Here is an 18,155-nt window from a genome sequence, read left to right as displayed (position 1 = left end):
GGGGGTGCAACAGTAGAGTAAGTGTTGGATAGTATAGGGGTAAAAATTACTATTCTAACTCCAGGGGGTGCAACAGTAGGGTAAGTGTTGGATAGTATAGGGGTAAAAATTACTGTTCTAACTCCAGGGGGTGCAACAGTAGAGTAAGTGTTGGATAGTATAGGGGTAAAAATTACTATTCTAACTCCAGGGAGTGCAACAGTAGGGTAAGTGTTGGATAGTATAGGGGTAAAAATTACTATATTATGCGTTGTAATGGTATGCGTTGTAATGGTAGTATGCGTTGTAATGGAATGCGTTGTAAAGGTAGTTTTTAAAAATGCGTTGTAGTGTCCTGCGTTGTAATGTCATGCGTTGTAAGGGATTGTGCGTTGTAAAAAATGCGTTGTAAGTGTAGTGCGTTGTAAAAGTTGCGTTGTAAAGGTTGTTCCCCCCCTAAACACACCTCTTCCGAATAGCGAATCGCAAACCCATTGTGCGATTCGGTAACATTTTTTGCGTTCGAAAACGGGCCGATTCTGCAAATCCACCTGTGTGCGAAGACAAAAATGCTTTATGCATGTGCCCTCAGTCTTTGAATATAATTTCTATCTCTTATTGACTCCAATTTCTTAATTCGTCTATTTTACTTTTAACCCTGCTTCACCCTGTCTACTCGGCTCTGCAATATGTTTATAAAATGCTATAACCAACACATGCTTTTACTATGGATTTATCTTCCGACAGATTCCAGACATTTTGAATATCCCTCCAGGTACCGGAGTGATCTAGAAGCATTTCCCCTGCAATAGTTCTCCCGTTACACCAGGTCACACCAAGCAAACTTCTGCTGTCACTCCATCTGTCAGATATGACGACATCAGATTATATTAGTACCCCCTTGGCAGGCTAGCATAATTTCCATTCTTTCATGCTTCATTGATGCATGTCCAGAGCTGCTCACTAATTCACTTATGAAATTCCCCGGCTTCTCAATAACAAGTCAGTCAAATGCCTTCTTTCATGATTTCAGGGTTTAAACATTGTCATAGATGCTGCAAGAAAATATCCTTGTTGCATCCACATGTGGTGTCTGGGCTCAGACCCTGACTTATGGCCTATGACTCAGGCTCATTGATGCACCGGGGTCAACCAGAGTGTGGGAGGCTTACTGGGATCCACTGAAGCATTCGTCTCCAGCTTCAGGTAAGTCTGCTCATCGGGAATGATCTCCCAAATGGTCTTGCCACATAAACTTGTCTTCCTCCTTGAGGTAACTCTGACCCCAACCCTTCCCAATTCATCACCTCCACAAGCTTTGGCTGCAGCGGCTAAGAAGAAATTGACTACTGACATGGTGCTGTCATCTGTTTGGTCTCCTATACAGGGGAGTGATTCAGTTAAGGGCTGTGGAGGCTGGAATCAAAGTGAACTATAACCAAAAGTGTGCCTCCCAGACCATGGATTTAAATACATTTCTAGTATAGGAATCTACAAAGTCTTCCTATTCCTGTCTATAAATGAACTTTCCTTCTGTTATCTTTTTCAGATAAATGGTGCTTACCCATATTTGAGTTTTAATTTGAAAAAAAGGAATTTTTACAAAATTGTTGAACACCGCTACACAAGAAAAACGAGAGCACGGAGGAAGCTCAACCCAGCAGAACTCAAGAAGTGAAGCTCAAGAAACCGCCCGAAAAGGCTGACAGTCCCTTAGGCGCGGCAGGACAGACACAACCCCATGAGAGGATCAGTCCATTAAAATGAGACTCCTATCCATCACTGCTAAAAAAGGCGAAATCCTACCAACCTGGAAAATGTGTCCTACGAGAACATTCACCCAGAAGAAGACTTTCCCCTTAACAGCAGCGCTGGTCTAACCCAGAAGGTCGAAACGCATCGGCGCAATCATCATTGAGGCCAAGAGTTAGCATTCACCGCCATATATAGTGCACAAATGGCAGTTTACCAGGGAACACGAAAGTTGGGACTCTACCCCGATATACCACCAAATGCTCTGATCTCTATAGGGCCACAGAATAGTATGAATATACAAATAATAGAGAGGAGCAAAGGGGATTAGGTCCCTAAAAAAAACACCCTAAGGACACCAGTTAGGTCACAACATTTGTTGTTTACGAAATGTTAGATCCATTCTCAAAGGAATTGAGGTGTTAGGAGTTTGTAAATATTTGTTATATATAAGTAATGAAGTATTGTAATGTCAGTCATTTTGTGTTTTTGTAAATTTAACACTTGTCAAACCAACCATTAGACATAGGTTACTGCAACTTAAGGTCTGTTATGTTGCACAAAACACAGTCAAGTACCTATTGTCTTCTGTTTTCATGGAGTAATTTGTAAATGGTCCGCCTATGTGTAAAAATGTGTATATAACTTTAACAAGCAAAAAGATAAAATCACAATTGATACCAATGTTGTAAAAATTCCTTTTTAAAAAAAAAAAAAAAAATCAAATATGGGGCAGCATCATTTATCTGAAAAAGATAACAGAAGGAAAGTCCATTTATGCACAGGAATAGGAAGACTTTGTACATTCCTATACTAGAAATGTATTTAAATCTATGGTCTGGGAGGCACACTTTTGTGTATAATTCATCTGTTTGGTCGGCGTCACCTTGGACACTGACAAAAAAGTGCTGCCTCCGAAGCCTTCAAAGTTGACTGAGATCATCCGAGTTGCAAAGGAAAAAGCCAAGGCAAGTTTTGAATATGTGCCATTGGCACAGCACCTTTCAAGGGCCCAAGCTTTGCCTGCACGGAATGATTGTTTGGGTCTCACTGAGAAGCACGTACTTTGCCAGATAAACATTAGGGCCAAACAGAATTCATTGACTAGGAGTCTGACATACTCCTTACCACCTATAATACTGATGCAGGCTTATATCTTGACTTACAAAATGCAAGTGACCTCGATATTTTGCTAGAAGGTGATATCCCTTACCTCTCTGATTCTCTTTCAGAAGATGCCTCTTCATTCACCTTGGGGCATATTATCAAGCACAGCGTTAAAATTATCGCGAAAGTGGCGATAATGGGCTTGATAATATGTCACAGAGAATTCCAATAGAAGCCCATGTTGACACTAGAACATGGGCTTCTATGGGAATTCTCAAGGGCACATTATCAAGCCCATTATCGCCGCTTTAGCGGCAGGTTTTCTGCCGCTAAAGCGGCGATAATTTTAACCTTGTTTCTTGATATTATGCCCCTAAGGGAGTACAAAAAGCATCAGAAGCTTTGGATTTAACAGAGCACTCTGTGGAGGCACCATCGAGCATTTTGACAGAAATTATATAGCTATCCTCCACAGGGCTGGAACCTGTTCTGGTAGCGAGCAAGAACCCCTTTTCATGCCCAGAAGTTGATAGACAAATATTCCTATGATATAAACTTGCCACAGGGGAACCAACATCTTTGACAAAACACTCTTGGCCAGAAAGTCTAGTTGTCCAAGCTTCTTCCTTGAAATTGAGCTCAGACGCATTTCCCATGGCATCTCTAGGTAGAGATTTGGAAAGGTAGACTCTATTGCCCAAAATGTCTTCACCACCAGCAGTTTTGCCCTCTGTACAGCACTTTTGGGCTGCTTTGTCCACACCCTGTGGGAACTGGCTAAACCCAATGCCATCATGTTTCCAGACAGCATGAACAAGCCATTTTCCAACTTGGGCAGCAGGTTTGGATACCTTCAAACATATCTTGAAGTCTAGATTTTTCTGACATCAGTTTGTGGTCTCTGGGCATGGCTGTCATTCTTCTCATCCACATTTGAATGTGTTCCTCTGACTTCTTCTCAGGAGTTATCCCGGTAATCATCATGGACATGCCCTCTGATGACGAGTGGCTATTCAAAAAGAAGGCGAATCCTCCCTGCAACTCTTGAAAAACAGCAGAGCTATAGTTAGTTCCCTGGGCCTGTCCTATTCCTCCAACAATTTAGGATGTTTTGCAGATGTTCTAGGGCACAAACCTCATGGTAGTGCCGATCTTTGCAGCCTCTCCAAACAATCCAATAGATATACTGCTCTGTGGTTATATGGAATACCAGCAATCCATCCAGTCTCCGCCATCCTCTGCCTGTTCTGATGCCTGAAAACCTCTGACCCCCCCACCCCCCTTCATAACATTCTTCCTTGTTGGGGGAGAGTCTCCCATTTCCCTACCAATTGGGAGACAGTTGTGATGGATGTTCGAGTCATACAACTAATTTGCAAGTACTATGCCCTACTCTCCCTCTATATTTCACACCCACCTTCCACCAGGATGAGCTCTCCAACATACGCTTCGATTTTAGAAACAGAAGTCCTTACCCTAGAAACAAAGAAGTCATAGAGGTTATGTCTCTCACAGAAAAGATTTTTACTTCCTTTACTTCCTGGATCTGAGACCAATCTTCGACCTTCACCTGTTGAACCTGTTCATTTGACATGACAAGTTCAAGATGTTGTTGTTGAGACACGTGAGGCAGGCCCACAGTGCAGGGGATTGGCTGGTATCCTAAGATCTCCAAGTTGCCTATTTCCACCTATCAATCCTCACAGCAGTTGCCCTAGATACACATTGGGGTACCAGCACTATCAGTTCATAGTCCTAGCATTTGGACTTATGACCACTCCACGTGTTTTTCCAAAAGTGCTGCCAGTTGTGATGCCTTCAGTATGATAGTCAGGGGTTCATGTATTACTCTAATTTAAGAACTGGTTAGTGAAAGTGGAGTCCATGGTGCTGGTGGAAGAACACCTTCAGCACATGCCGACTTTCTTCCATGATTTGGGGTTTACAATAAAATCCTCACTTCCACTCCAAGTTTATAGGAGAAGTGCTGAACACACCATGCATGAAGGAGTTTCCTCCCCTCAGAAAATTGTGGATATTCATGAGATTATGCATTTGTTTCTGCCTCAGACACAAATTTCAGTTTTGCATGGCTTATTTGTTGCGTCTTGTAGCCTCATGCATCCTGTGGGTGCCACAAACCAGATTATGAATGAGGACACTTCTGTTTTTTCTGCGAAAACAGTGGCTCCAACATTAAGAGAGTCCCTTGGATCAGTTGCAGATCATTGAGTCGGTCCATCTGGATTGGCTCTGGTCAGAAACGAAGCAAGACTCACTTCTCCTTCCTGCAGAAGTTGCAGGTGTCATCTTGACTACCAGGAAACAGGAAGTGTCATCAGATATGTGCCACACACTACTCTGTGAATGTTTCCCTGGTTTTCTACAAGTTCAGTTGGTCTCAGGGCCTGCTGTACCCATTTCCAGTGATTCCATTTCTGTCAATGAACTTACAGAAAGTGCAGAAGGAATGGAGGATCCGATAAGTAGATCTGTTGCCGCTCAGCATTTTGCGAACTCTTCCTCTGTCACAAAAGGAAAAACCTAGCCTCGAGGGAGGATGGTCAGGTACTCTGTTCCGTACCTGAAACATTTCAGCAGCACTCTCTGAGCTTGAGCAGTGCCAGGGAGAATCATTTTGCTTTCCTGAAGAAGTTGCAGGCTCCATCTTGACTACCAGGAAACAGGAAGTGTCCTCAGTTATGTGCCACCCACTTCCCTCTGAATGATTTCCTGGTTTCCTACAAGTTCAGTTGGTCTCATGCCCGCTGTTCCCATTTCCAGTGATTCCATTTCTGTTGATGATCTTACAGAAAGTGCAGGAGGCACAGAGATCTGGTACGCAGACCTGTTGCTACTTAGCATTTGGCCACCTCTTCCTCTCCCACACAGGAAGGACCTATCCTCGCAACAGGATGGTCAGGTACTCTGCCACATACCAGAAATATTGCAGTGGCACTCTCTGGGATTGAGCAGGGGCAGCGAGACTCATTTTGCCTTTCTGAAGAAGTTGCAGGTTTCATGTTGACTACCAGGAAACATGGTACTCATTCTATTTGTGAAGGTCACTGGAACAAGTTTACTTAATGGTGCAATTCTTAAGGCCTGAATCCTGTTCAGTTTAGCCTTTCCGACGTCTTGCGATTCACATTGTTCATTGTTCCATAGTGGGATATAAATCCTTAGTTTGCTCTCTTAATGGTATTCCTATTCGAGCTGATCCACAGATGTCTGGTTTGACTTCCCAATTGGAGGGCAGTACTATTGGTGTCAATAACTTCAGGCTGTAGGATCAAGAAACTGCAAGTTCTCTCAATTCGTCCACCCTTCATGGTTTTCTACCTGGATAAGTTGGTCCTCTGCACCTGCCTATGCTACCAACCAAGGCGGTCTCAGCTTCACTTATCGGCCAGTCTCTTACTCTTCTACCTTTCTTCCCTTCTCCTCATCCAAGCAAGAGAGGAAAGACCTCAACAAAACACTAAATTACTCAGGCTATAATCAGTTTTAAGTATTGATGAATTGTCAATAAAGAATTGTTTTTTTTCCTGCATCGGATCATCTTGCAATCTGTTCGAAGTAAGAGGACTGAACTTTTGGTACATATGACTCTTGTTCTTTTGCTGTAATGATCATTGACTGATCTGATTAACATACATTGAGGGCTGAGTTTTCTGCTTTAAAGAAGGACAGCTACATAGACTGAACCCAGGGATGTGGTATCACGCTACATCGACAGCACTCAAAAGGACTGAGTTAATAATCAGCTATCTATGGGTTGTCCTGGAGCCAAGAAGGCAATGTGGTGACCAAACTCACCATTTCGCATAGAGCCATCCGCTGTATAAAGATTTGCTTTGGTTTTTGCTTTGTTCGCCATAAGTTGGCAGGGTATGCTCAGACGTGAGTCCCTTGCTCACTTTGCCACTGGATTCAAGCAAGCCTGGCTGAAGACGGCTGAATTGCCAGAAACCGGTCCTAGGAAGCTTGTTTCCGGTCCAGGGAAGACATGGCTTGGCAGTTCGGGCTGGACTGTTCCCATGAGGCACGGGGTCAGACTGATTTGCATATGGCCATGTCTGAACTGGGGTGGCAGAGTGGGCTAAAGAACGGTGATGGATTAAACCCAGATCAGTTGACTGGGGGTGAGTGCGTGCAATGTTCAACACTCCGTCCATCATTTCCTTTGGTTTTTGCTTTGTTCGCCATAAGTTGGCAGGGTATGCTCAGACGTGAGTCCCTTGCTCACTTTGCCACTGGATTCAAGCAAGCCTGGCTGAAGACGGCTGAATTGCCAGAAACCGGTCCTAGGAAGCTTGTTTCCGGTCCAGGGAAGACATGGCTTGGCAGTTCGGGCTGGACTGTTCCCATGAGGCACAGGGTCAGACTGATTTGCATATGGCCATGTCTGAACTGGGGTGGCAGAGTGGGCTAAAGAACGGTGATGGATTAAACCCAGATCAGTTGACTGGGGGTGAGTGCGTGCAATGTTCAACACTCCGTCCATCATTTCCTTTGGTTTTTGCTTTGTTCGCCATAAGTTGGCAGGGTATGCTCAGACGTGAGTCCCTTGCTCACTTTGCCACTGGATTCAAGCAAGCCTGGCTGAAGACGGCTGAATTGCCAGAAACCGGTCCTAGGAAGCTTGTTTCCGGTCCAGGGAAGACATGGCTTGGCAGATCGGGCTGGACTGTTCCCATGAGGCATAGGGTCAGACTGATTTGCATATGGCCATGTGTGAACTGGGGTGGCAGAGTGGGCTAAAGAGCGGTGATGGATTAAACCCAGATCAGTTGACTGGGGGTGAGTGTGTGCAATGTTCAACACTCCGTCCATCATTTCCTTTGGTTTTTGCTTTGTATAAAGATTTGCGGCACCTTAGCCCAGAAAGTTCTGCCAGAAGGCATTCATTCCCTCTCCACAACGGAAATGTCTGCTTTCATAGCTCTCACCAGAGGTGTTTCTGTGGTTGACATCTGCAATCGACCACGTGGTCATCCTTGCATACTTTTATCAATCATTTCTGTCCCACCTCCCAAACAACACATGCGGGGTACTTTGACTGGTATGTGTTGCTTTGCCTCGGTTAAACAAAGAAACAAACAACAGGAGTGTACCCGTTATCCCAGCAGAGACCGGGCGATAATGTTTAACAAAACAACAATGTCTCAACTGGAAGTCATTCAAAGGCAAATTTCAAAACAATAATGAAATCACAAGGGAAAGGACGGGAGACCACCAAGAGAGTAGAAAAAGGTTTGTATTGCAGGTAGTTATAACAGCACTACGGTACAATAAAGGTACAGATGACCAAAAACACACAAGTGAGCACTGGGCGTGCTAGTGATAGTGAACGGCGCAGTGAGCACAATAGGTGAAGACAGCGTGAACGGCGATAAAATGATAATGACAATATGGTCAAGATATGATTATGTACAATCAAATTTGAACGAATTTATAAGTGACCACAGAAAAAAAGCCAAAGTTCTTTGCTGAGGGTTGTCGACGGCGTTTCAGCCTGATTGATTCCAGGCCATCATCAGGACAATGGTCATAAATAAACGTGTGCTGGGCGTAAATTCAGTGCAAGAATTCCAAGGGTAGAGATTGACCAAGTTGTGAAACAACGTAAAATCAATGTGTCAATGAATGTTCAGCATCAAGGAGGTATGAAGCCAGGAAACCGGAATTCGGGAGCCTGGCGTGGGCATCAAATCAAAAAAGCCTCGGGTGGAGTAGCAGAGGGCTAAATCGCTGGTTCCATAGTGGTTGCCGCTACCGGCATGGACGTTTGACTCGTCCGTCCATAGGATTTGTTCCTGCCCTTCGAGCCATGCGATCCCCAGCGACCCCCAGCGATTTAGCCCTCTGCTACTCCACCCGAGGCTTTTTTGATTTGATGCCCACGCCAGGCTCCCGAATTCCGGTTTCCTGGCTTCATACCTCCTTGATGCTGAACATTCATTGACACATTGATTTTACGTTGTTTCACAACTTGGTCAATCTCTACCCTTGGAATTCTTGCACTGAATTTACGCCCAGCACACGTTTATTTATGACCATTGTCCTGATGATGGCCTGGAATCAATCAGGCTGAAACGCCGTCGACAACCCTCAGCAAAGAACTTTGGCTTTTTTTCTGTGGTCACTTATAAATTCGTTCAAATTTGATTGTACATAATCATATCTTGACCATATTGTCATTATCATTTTATCGCCGTTCACGCTGTCTTCACCTATTGTGCTCACTGCGCCGTTCACTATCACTAGCACGCCCAGTGCTCACTTGTGTGTTTTTGGTCATCTGTACCTTTATTGTACCGTAGTGCTGTTATAACTACCTGCAATACAAACCTTTTTCTACTCTCTTGGTGGTCTCCCGTCCTTTCCCTTGTGATTTCATTATTGTTTTGAAATTTGCCTTTGAATGACTTCCAGTTGAGACATTGTTGTTTTGTTAAACATTGCCTCGGTTAAACAGCACTACTCAGTCCAACTTCTCAGGGAGGTATTGTTGTGGAAGGAATCCATAGGAAGATGCATCTATCAAAACAAAAATTACTTGCCTTTGGTACCAAGATTTCTGGTGGACACATAATCATCCTGCAGATTCAGCACTGCCCTCCCTTCTCACATGATTAGTTAGTGCACTGTATAATAAGATCCTAAACTGCACAAGCATATTATGTGCTTTAATCTGTAGTTGAGACTCTCTCCATTCCTCATGGCTCTTCTCAACATGCCTAAAGAGGCACAGAAAATGTACAAGAACTGACACCAGAATGCCAATTGGTGCTTAATGTGCTACAATTTCATTTTGGTGGGTCAGTCTTGCTATCTACTGCCCGTTTTCAATTTCAGACTGCGTACAACTATAAAACCTTGTTGAGTGTAGTCTTCACTATAATGTATAACAAAATCAAAAATCTATTTATGTACATATGTGGTATTTATATAGCGCAAACCTAGCCAAAAGGCAGAGGAGCACTGTGCAGGTTCAAAGAGAAGGATAAAGTCGACAAGAGGTAGCTGGTTTGTGGTTGGTTAATGCTTTGTAATGTATTGTACTGTGAAGAACAAAAAAAAATGTAATGAAAGTATTCTAATTTGCTTTTCTTGGTGTATTTATATGGTGAAAAATGTTGTTCCCCTTCACTTCTCAGTCACTATCTTTTCCTCCCCTTTTTTGGTTTTGCCTGCACAGCACTTGCACTGTGCTTGAGAAATCTGTTGTAAACATAAAAAAGCTTAAAACAGGCTTAAAGCCCATCCCTTACTTACCATTACGTACCATTGGTTGGCTCCGATGCCACTCTTGTTCCTTTATTTCTTATTGGTCACCACCTCCTTCTCACCTCGGGGTCCTCCTGGGGCTTTGCCGTGTGTCCCTGCCATGGAGTATGGACCAAGTACAGCTTTCTGTCTGTGGCCAGTATCCTTCCATGGCCACATCCTCCTGCAGATACTCTTTTTTTTTACTTTTTGCCCATGCACTCATAGTGCATGTTCTGCAGTCCCTCTCCCTCACCCCTACCCTCCTCTGCTGCTTGTTGTTTCACCACGCATCTGCCCTCCTCTCATCGTTGCACCACCTGCTGTGCAACACGGCTTATTTCATAATACCTGCTCCCAATAGCACAACTTGAGAATTTTGAGTTGCGCAGCACAGACTCAAATCTGAAAACAAAAACCTGCTTGATGGTCCGCCATGTTAATGATTAAAACACCCTGACTCTACCCTCACATACAATTTACTTTGCGCTTTTCTGCTGCGGAGGTGTCCTTAAAAATACAATTTAAAATCCCACAAAAACATTAAAAACTAACATTCTATATAAAATATTATGATTAAAATTCAAGACCATGTACTTTAAGCAAGCTATAGACCACTGCTAGTCTGTGGTCATTGACATACGTGCCCGGACTGCAGTTTTCAAGTACATTCCCACAGAAAAAATGGTCTTGTCATCAGTGAGTTGAAGGAACTTCCTTTATACTTCTCTATTGTCACTGGGGGCAAGCCTTTTAATTAGGGGAAGTAGAAGTCTTTTATTTTAAGTAGAGTAAAAACCACAGAAGAATAGAAAGTGTAGCAGTGATCGGCCTGAACTCCCCTTACTTGGGCAGGGGATGGAGTCCACATTTTCCTGATATCCCAGGGGGAAGCATAGCATATATTTCACAGTGTCAGCCCTGATTCGAAACAACAGGCTTCTCTCCCATCGCCCCAAAGATTTTGTTAGGTACATCGCCATTAATTTGTCCAACCCAAAATTCATGTATCCTGCTATGCTTTACTTTAAAACCTCTGTTGCCAATCTGTCAGCATTGAGAGAATTGTACAGGGCTGTTTGAAGCTCCTTTTTACTAACGGTTGGCAATCCTTCCGGGTTTTCAAACAAGCGTTGGTAGCCTACTTTCTGTATGCGAGATTCCACGGTTGCCAGCCATGGAATACTCTTGCCTTTTTCACATGTGAGACAGTCTCGAATAATATCTTTAGTGAGACTTGCCTCCGTATTTCTCCATGGTGCTAGCCATAATAGTGGAGGTCAGGCGTATATGTAATCTTCAATATATGGGATATTCAATTAACTATGGTAAATAAAATAAGATGAGAAAATGGGAACCCCTAAATACTCTTCTGCAAAACCTGTTTTCTTTCACTTAAATTGAATTACACTTATTAATGTCCCATATCTCTGCCCCGTCAGTGGCTATTAGTCACACTGTATTTTAAAAATATGCAGAAGGGGGAGAAGGGCACTCTATGTTACATGTTCAGTCCATAAACCATTATCTATAAACATTATTCTCCTATATAAGAAAGTGCAAGTGCATTTTAGAGTTTCCAGGTTCAATTTCTGTGGCCCACAGGTCATTATGTAAGATTTATTAAAATTGATGTGTAAATCCAGGGATTTCATAAAATGTACAAATCCATACACTAACTGTCGTAGGGCCCTTGGGGTATGTGCCATTAAAACTGCATGATCAGCATACAGCAGCGAGGGAAGATAGGAGCCCTTAACTTTGGGCACATCAAGGGTAGTGGTAAGTAAAAAGGGGCGGAGGTCATTTATGTATAAAATAAATAAAAGTGGAGCTAAAACACACCCCTGTCTTTCTCCCCTAAAAATTCCAATTGCCCGGACACCGTCCCTTCAGTATTTATTCTTATTCTGGCTTTCATGTCTCTGTGCAAATAGGCTATAAAGTTCTCTAGTGCTGCATCCAACCCAACGGTTAAAAGAGTGGACCAAGCTTCGAACGGTTTATACTATTGAATGCCCTGGTCAAGTCCATTAATACCATATATATAGGGGAGTTTTGTGCTATTGTGTATTTGCCAATCAATAGGTTAAGATTAAGACACTGCTCTACTGTGCCAATCTTTGATCTAAAGCCGTACCGACATGGGTAAAAAATAGCTTTCTCATTTGCCCATTCTTTGATCCGATTGTATAAGGCCCCACCCAAAATGTTTAAAGTAGTGAGATTGGCCTGAAACAGCTTGGCTCCAAGCGATTTCCCTTATTAAAGATTGGTACTATTATTGAAGTTGACCACGTGCTTGGTACAGGAGGGTATCATAAACTGTTAAAAATGTTCAGTAGCAGCTGAGCCCAAAAGCCACGGTTATATTTAAAAAGATCAATTGGTACCCCATCAAGACCTTGGGCCTTTACCCCCATATTCTGATTTATAGCCTCCTCAACTTCACACAGAGTTAACTCTATTGGGGTAATATTTGTGGGCGGCATATATTCCGAGTCTGTGGAGACTAGTGTGTATATGTTTGAAAAGTGCTGTTCCCAAGCCTCGCTAGTTATGCTACAGTTAATTTTTCTCTCTGCGTAAACTGTTTCATTTCTTTTACTGCTGCCCAAAAAAGTTTGCTATTCTTATTCTTGGCAGTAAACGCTAGGGAGTCCCAGGTCTTGGGGGTAGTTTTTCAGGGTGGGGTAGTTTTTAGGGCTCGGGAGAGTTAGGGTTGTTTATAGGGCAGGGAGCAGTTTTAGGGCTCAGGGCGGAGGGGGGCTGGGGTCAGGGTCGTTTTTAGGACATGGGGTCAGTTTGTAGGGTTCAGAGCGGGGGGAAGGGACAGTTTTCAGGCCTCTTGGCAGTTTTAGTTCTCCGGGCAGGAGGGCTGGGTCAGGGTAGTTTACAGGGGTAGTGATCAGTTTTTAGGGCTCAGGTCGGAGGGGCTGGAGTCGGGTTAGTTTTTAGGGTGTGGTGACAAGTTTTAGGACTTAGGACGTCAGTGTAGTAGGGCTGGGTCAGGGTTTGTCTAGGGGACAGTTTTTAGGGCTCAGGGCGGGGAGGGCTGGGTTCAGGGTAGTTTTTAGGGTGTACGGTTCATTTTTAGGGTTCAGGGCTGACTGGGGCAAAAGGGACAGTTTTCAGGGCTAGGGGCAGGGGTGTGATCTTTAGCACACATTTCCCTTTACCAATCAGGTTTTTACCACAACATTGCGTGATAAAGGCATGCGTGGTTAAGATCTAGTGGTTCAGACATGCGTCGTTCAGGCATGCATTGTACCAACATACAACCGTTTGTAAAATAAGCCAAAATGTGTCACAGAGAAGATCCTCCATTAGGACTCAATAGGCCCAAGCTTCTTTAACACTCATCTGCATAGCTTGACGATTCTGCCTGGACCGACTTGCTGAGTGCATGCATGCCTGTCCCTTGGTCGTCATTTCCACCATTGTCATTTCTTTTATTGGGTGCATACAGTGTATATTCTTCTCCTTTGCTGAGCCCTGGCTTCTCTCTTCAATAACTTTACAGCAGAAGATTCCTGGGCGGTTGAAATGGTTTTCAGAAATCGGCTAAATGAGCTCCGGGCATTGTGCAGCGCTGCTCTCATGGGAGGTCGGGTGGAAACCCCTGATCAGGAAGAAGAAAGGTCTGGCATGGAGAGGGTTACATCTGTTAAAAAGAGAACGAGTTCGTCCTTCCGCTTCAATGATGGAAAATGTACTCCTGAAACCCTAATCACTCCAACTTTGGTTTGCAATGTGTAATTTTTAGTGAATCTCTATTTTGTAAATATGTAACCATCACTCAGCCTGACTGTAGTAGTTACATGTGCCTGCACAAGTTATATGCCTCCAACGTTAGTTTGCAATATGTAATTTTTTAGTGAATGTATATTTTGTAAATATGTTACCTTCACTCTGCGCGACTCTAATAGTTATACGTCCTGTCACCGCTACCATGTCACCTGTATTGTCTGATCTAATGGACTTTGCTGTATTGTAAAGCGCTCCGACACCTCTGTGTGAAGTACGGGCTTTGTAAAATCGCATAGAGAGGGTTAAATGAAATCTGTAAAAAGGCACTGCATGCAGGGCGCTCAAAACGGGAGACTGTGCCACATGGCTTTACAGGCTGCTAATGGCCAACAGGTCAAACGCTTGTGAATGTCACCAGATCTCACAGAAGGCATTATTGGACCCTCATAGGTGCTGCCCTTTCTGTCCATTCTGTTTTTATACATGTTTCTATTTTTTTCAATCTGTGTACGACATGAAAAAACGCTTTTTTAGAACAAAATTTGAAGGCTGTTTTATACCTATGAGTAGTCTGTAGTAGATAAAACGTATGCCAGTAAGAAGGTTACATTTTTATGAAGACGTTTATTTAAAAAAAAAATCTTTCTAGCTTTACCCCTAACAGTGGATGGAATGCTTGTGTATTGTTTACTTTGCACAGGCAGCACGCTAAATAAACAGAGGGGATGCCTGGATGACTAGACCTGGTTATTCATTTCCTAGGTTGACAATGGACGCCGGCAGTCCGAATCTGCATGAAAGATGTGTGAAAACCTACTGAGATATTTCAGATATTTCACTTTCTCGTGCCAATATTATTGTGAAAAGAACATCGATCTGCACGAATCGACATAGAAAGAAGGCCATTTTATTTTGCTGCATAACTATAAGGTGGCTTTGTTTTATTTGCTGCCACGGTTAGTGTTTGTGAGGGCGGATTTGAATGTTTTAATGATTGATTGTATTTCATATGATTTGTTTGCCATTGTTGTTTAATGCTTTGGGTCTGCGTTTAGGGCCATGAAAGGTCCCCTGCATGCTTCTGGGGAGCATCAATCCTTACCTCTAGTTCCTCATAGCTGTTGTTTATTCTTGCCTCAACACACACAACAGTCATGACTGTGCGTTGAGTTTCCTGTGACAAGGAATGTAACTCAGAGCGGGTTCTGTGGTGTGTAGGGGAGCTCCATGTGGCCCTTATTTACTGAGATTGACTCCCCTCATCGCACCGGGCTGTGGAGGACTGACAATGGTGGCAGCAACAAATTATAGGCAGGCCTTTTTTACCTGCGGCCTGCCGGGAGAGTTGCCTGCTGACCTCTCCCGTGTATTCAATTGTCTGCCAGTCACCTACAACTGGGCCTTCGCTCCATCACTTCGTGACATGGGTCAAATATGTGGGTGATTAATGAATGTGCTTGGTCTTTGTGTGCATAAAATTGAGTTTGTAGACAACCCAGTGTGCAATATGGATTGCAGGGTTTCTCCAGAATGGTACTCACGTCCTTTGTACTGTACCAGACTCTGGGCTGGGCAGGATTGGAGCCGGTCCATAAGAAGTGTAGGGAAAACCCCTGCCCTTTCCTCCTCCATTGTTCCGGGAAGTGGTGCCTTCAAAAGGCTGAGAGGTTGTTAAATGAGGAAACCTTTCCCTCTTGTGCCTTTGTTTTGGGTCTCCTCTGACAGGAGAATCCAAAATCCAAAGTTGGCTATGTGAGACAAAGACCATGACTGGACCAGTCTGGGAGGAATACGCAAAAGGCAGGTACAGTCTGCAACCTATCCCAAATGTGAACCTGTGTAATACACAATTTTGCCTACAAGTATGGGGTGCTGCTAAGAAGTTGGTGAATAAAAGGTAATGCACAATGCTAGCCTCCTGTCTTGTCATTAAATTCACCACTCATTGTGCTAAGATTACTCATCAACCCAGTCGCGGCTGGCAGCACTAGAGTGGTGGGGTGGACAAATGGGTGGGTGGCATACTAAATAAATAAAATAAATAAAATAAATAAAAACAAACTTACCTGCACGAACGTCCTTTGTGCTCTGGTCCGGTTTTCATCTTCTCCTCCAGCGCGGGACCCTCAACAACTCCCCCAACCAATCCTGGTGCTGCTCTCATGCTGCATGAAAGCAGGGCCAGGATTAGAGGGAGTGGCTTCTCTCACCGCTTCCTAGGACACTGGAGCCCTGAACTTGCTCTAAACCACCTGTCGTAAGACGGGTGGGTTAGAGATTTCAAAGTGCGCATGTCTGGCTGGGCAATGCAAGACGGCCAGCCGAAGAGACATGTGCACTTTCGAAAGTGCCCAGGCAGCCCACCCTCCTCCCTGCTGCTACCACGCAACAAGCCCTACCCCGTCCTGACACTCGGTTTGGGGAGGATGAAAAATAAAATGGTAATAAATTAACTTTATTACCATTTAATTTTTCATCTCTGGGGCTTGTTTTGGGGCATTTAGCTTAGTGGGTTGACACTCCTCCAATCAAACAGAGGACCCCCCCCTGCATCAAGGTCCTATATCTTTAGAGACCAAGAATCTCTTTTGTGCTCCAGGGGTTGCTGACTGACAATTCTCCTTCACCAGGTTTGGGAAAATTAACCTATAAGTTCTGCAATCTGCAAGGAAGGGCTGCCTTCAGCCTCATTTGAGGGAAGATGCTGACCTACTGCTGAGTAGGGGTGCTGGAGGTACCATTGCATGAAGGCGAGGTTACCTAGCAAACAAGGACTGTGAGGAGCTGAGGCAGGAGGAGCAGAATGCTGCCCACTCCTACCCAAGGAAGGGTCTGCACTGGGCCCTGGGCTCATGCTTAGAAGCAAAAACCCCTTTGGTGCCTTGGCTCCCAAGAAAATGACAACTGCATCTTGCATTTTCTTCGCAATAGGAAATGTCTGTCACTGAGTGGTACCTATACAGTAATTCCCATAGAAGCCCTAGCACCTTGAGAAAGTTTGTGTTTCATCAAATTTACAGCCTGCAGTTGGTGTTTATGCTGACCTTCATTGGATTGCCCCATACCTGGATTTGCTTTTCACTTTATTGGGGGGTGAGTTAGTTTTTGGGGCTCAAGAGAAAATCCATCTAATCTTGAGCAGCACCAGCAGAGCACAGACCTGCATGCATTCCACTCTGTCTCCACAACCGGTGCTTGTGCCTGCAAAAGTCAGCAGCAGCACCCAGGCCAGGGCTGAGTCAATATTATTGTTCCTAGTGGGCCTTGCAGAACTGCCTACCACCGGGAGCTGAGAAGTGTCCACACACAGCTGCCAGACTCACCATGGACTAAAAGAAAAGAAGAAGATACAGTTTAGGGGAGTGGTATCACACTGGAATTGTGACTTTGAGGACTGCTACACACTACCATGATCCTAGTCATATTTCTTATGGGAGTGATAAGCAAGCAACACGCAGGGGATAGAATACCTGTACCCACCATTTTTCTTAGGAGGGCAATAAGCACAAGCTTTCACCGACTATGTTATGCTCCACCTTAGCATGGCAAAAAGCATCTGCTCATATGAGTCAGTTCCCTCACACAGTGATTGCTAGCTACCACATTTTTGCCCTTGATCTTTCATGTACAGAACAGTGTTGTGCCTCTGAAAGTAAAGTACGTTTTCTCTTAAGTAAAAGCAGTGGCTGGACAATGATGTATTAATCATTATAAGGCAGGGTCAGACTGGCCTGTAGGGCAATCAGGCAGTGCCTGATGGTCTGGTCTGATAGATTAGTGTGTGGGCCGTTTTTTAGCACTTTGTGGGCCTGTTTTGTGGTCAGGGGGGCTGGTTTTTACTGGTGATTTCCCAGATATTACTACTAACATCACCTGCAGCAAACAGATGCATGCAGTCTCCCATGCCTTGCAAAATACAAGTGCAGCGTGTCTTAACAAGTTAAAAATTGGTCTTTATTTGCAAATGAGGGTCACTCTTTTAGCTATGAAGTTTTCTAATGGGGGACACTTTTATTTTGTTGCCCGGGCCTGTTTTTTGTCCCACCCAACCCTGTTATTAAGTGTGTTATTAAGTTCTGAATTACTACTTCACACCACCTCTCAATAAGCTTTAAACTGTTTGACTTTGCCACCCTGAGGGTAAGGTGCTGAAGGGGGGTACTTGGTGCAAGAAAGGTAACACCCCAGGACAACAGTGGCAAAAGGCTTACTGATAAAGGCTGAGCACAGAACTCCTGGGACTCGGAAAAAGTTCCCAGACTGTTTTTATGACAATTGTTTTATTTTTATTAATA

This window comes from Triturus cristatus, chromosome 4_1 (assembly GCF_964204655.1).
Source record: "Triturus cristatus chromosome 4_1, aTriCri1.1, whole genome shotgun sequence".
Classification (NCBI taxonomy): Eukaryota; Metazoa; Chordata; class Amphibia; order Caudata; family Salamandridae; genus Triturus; species Triturus cristatus.
The sequence above is the reverse complement of the archived record's forward strand: the minus strand, read 5'-3'. Positions refer to the sequence as shown.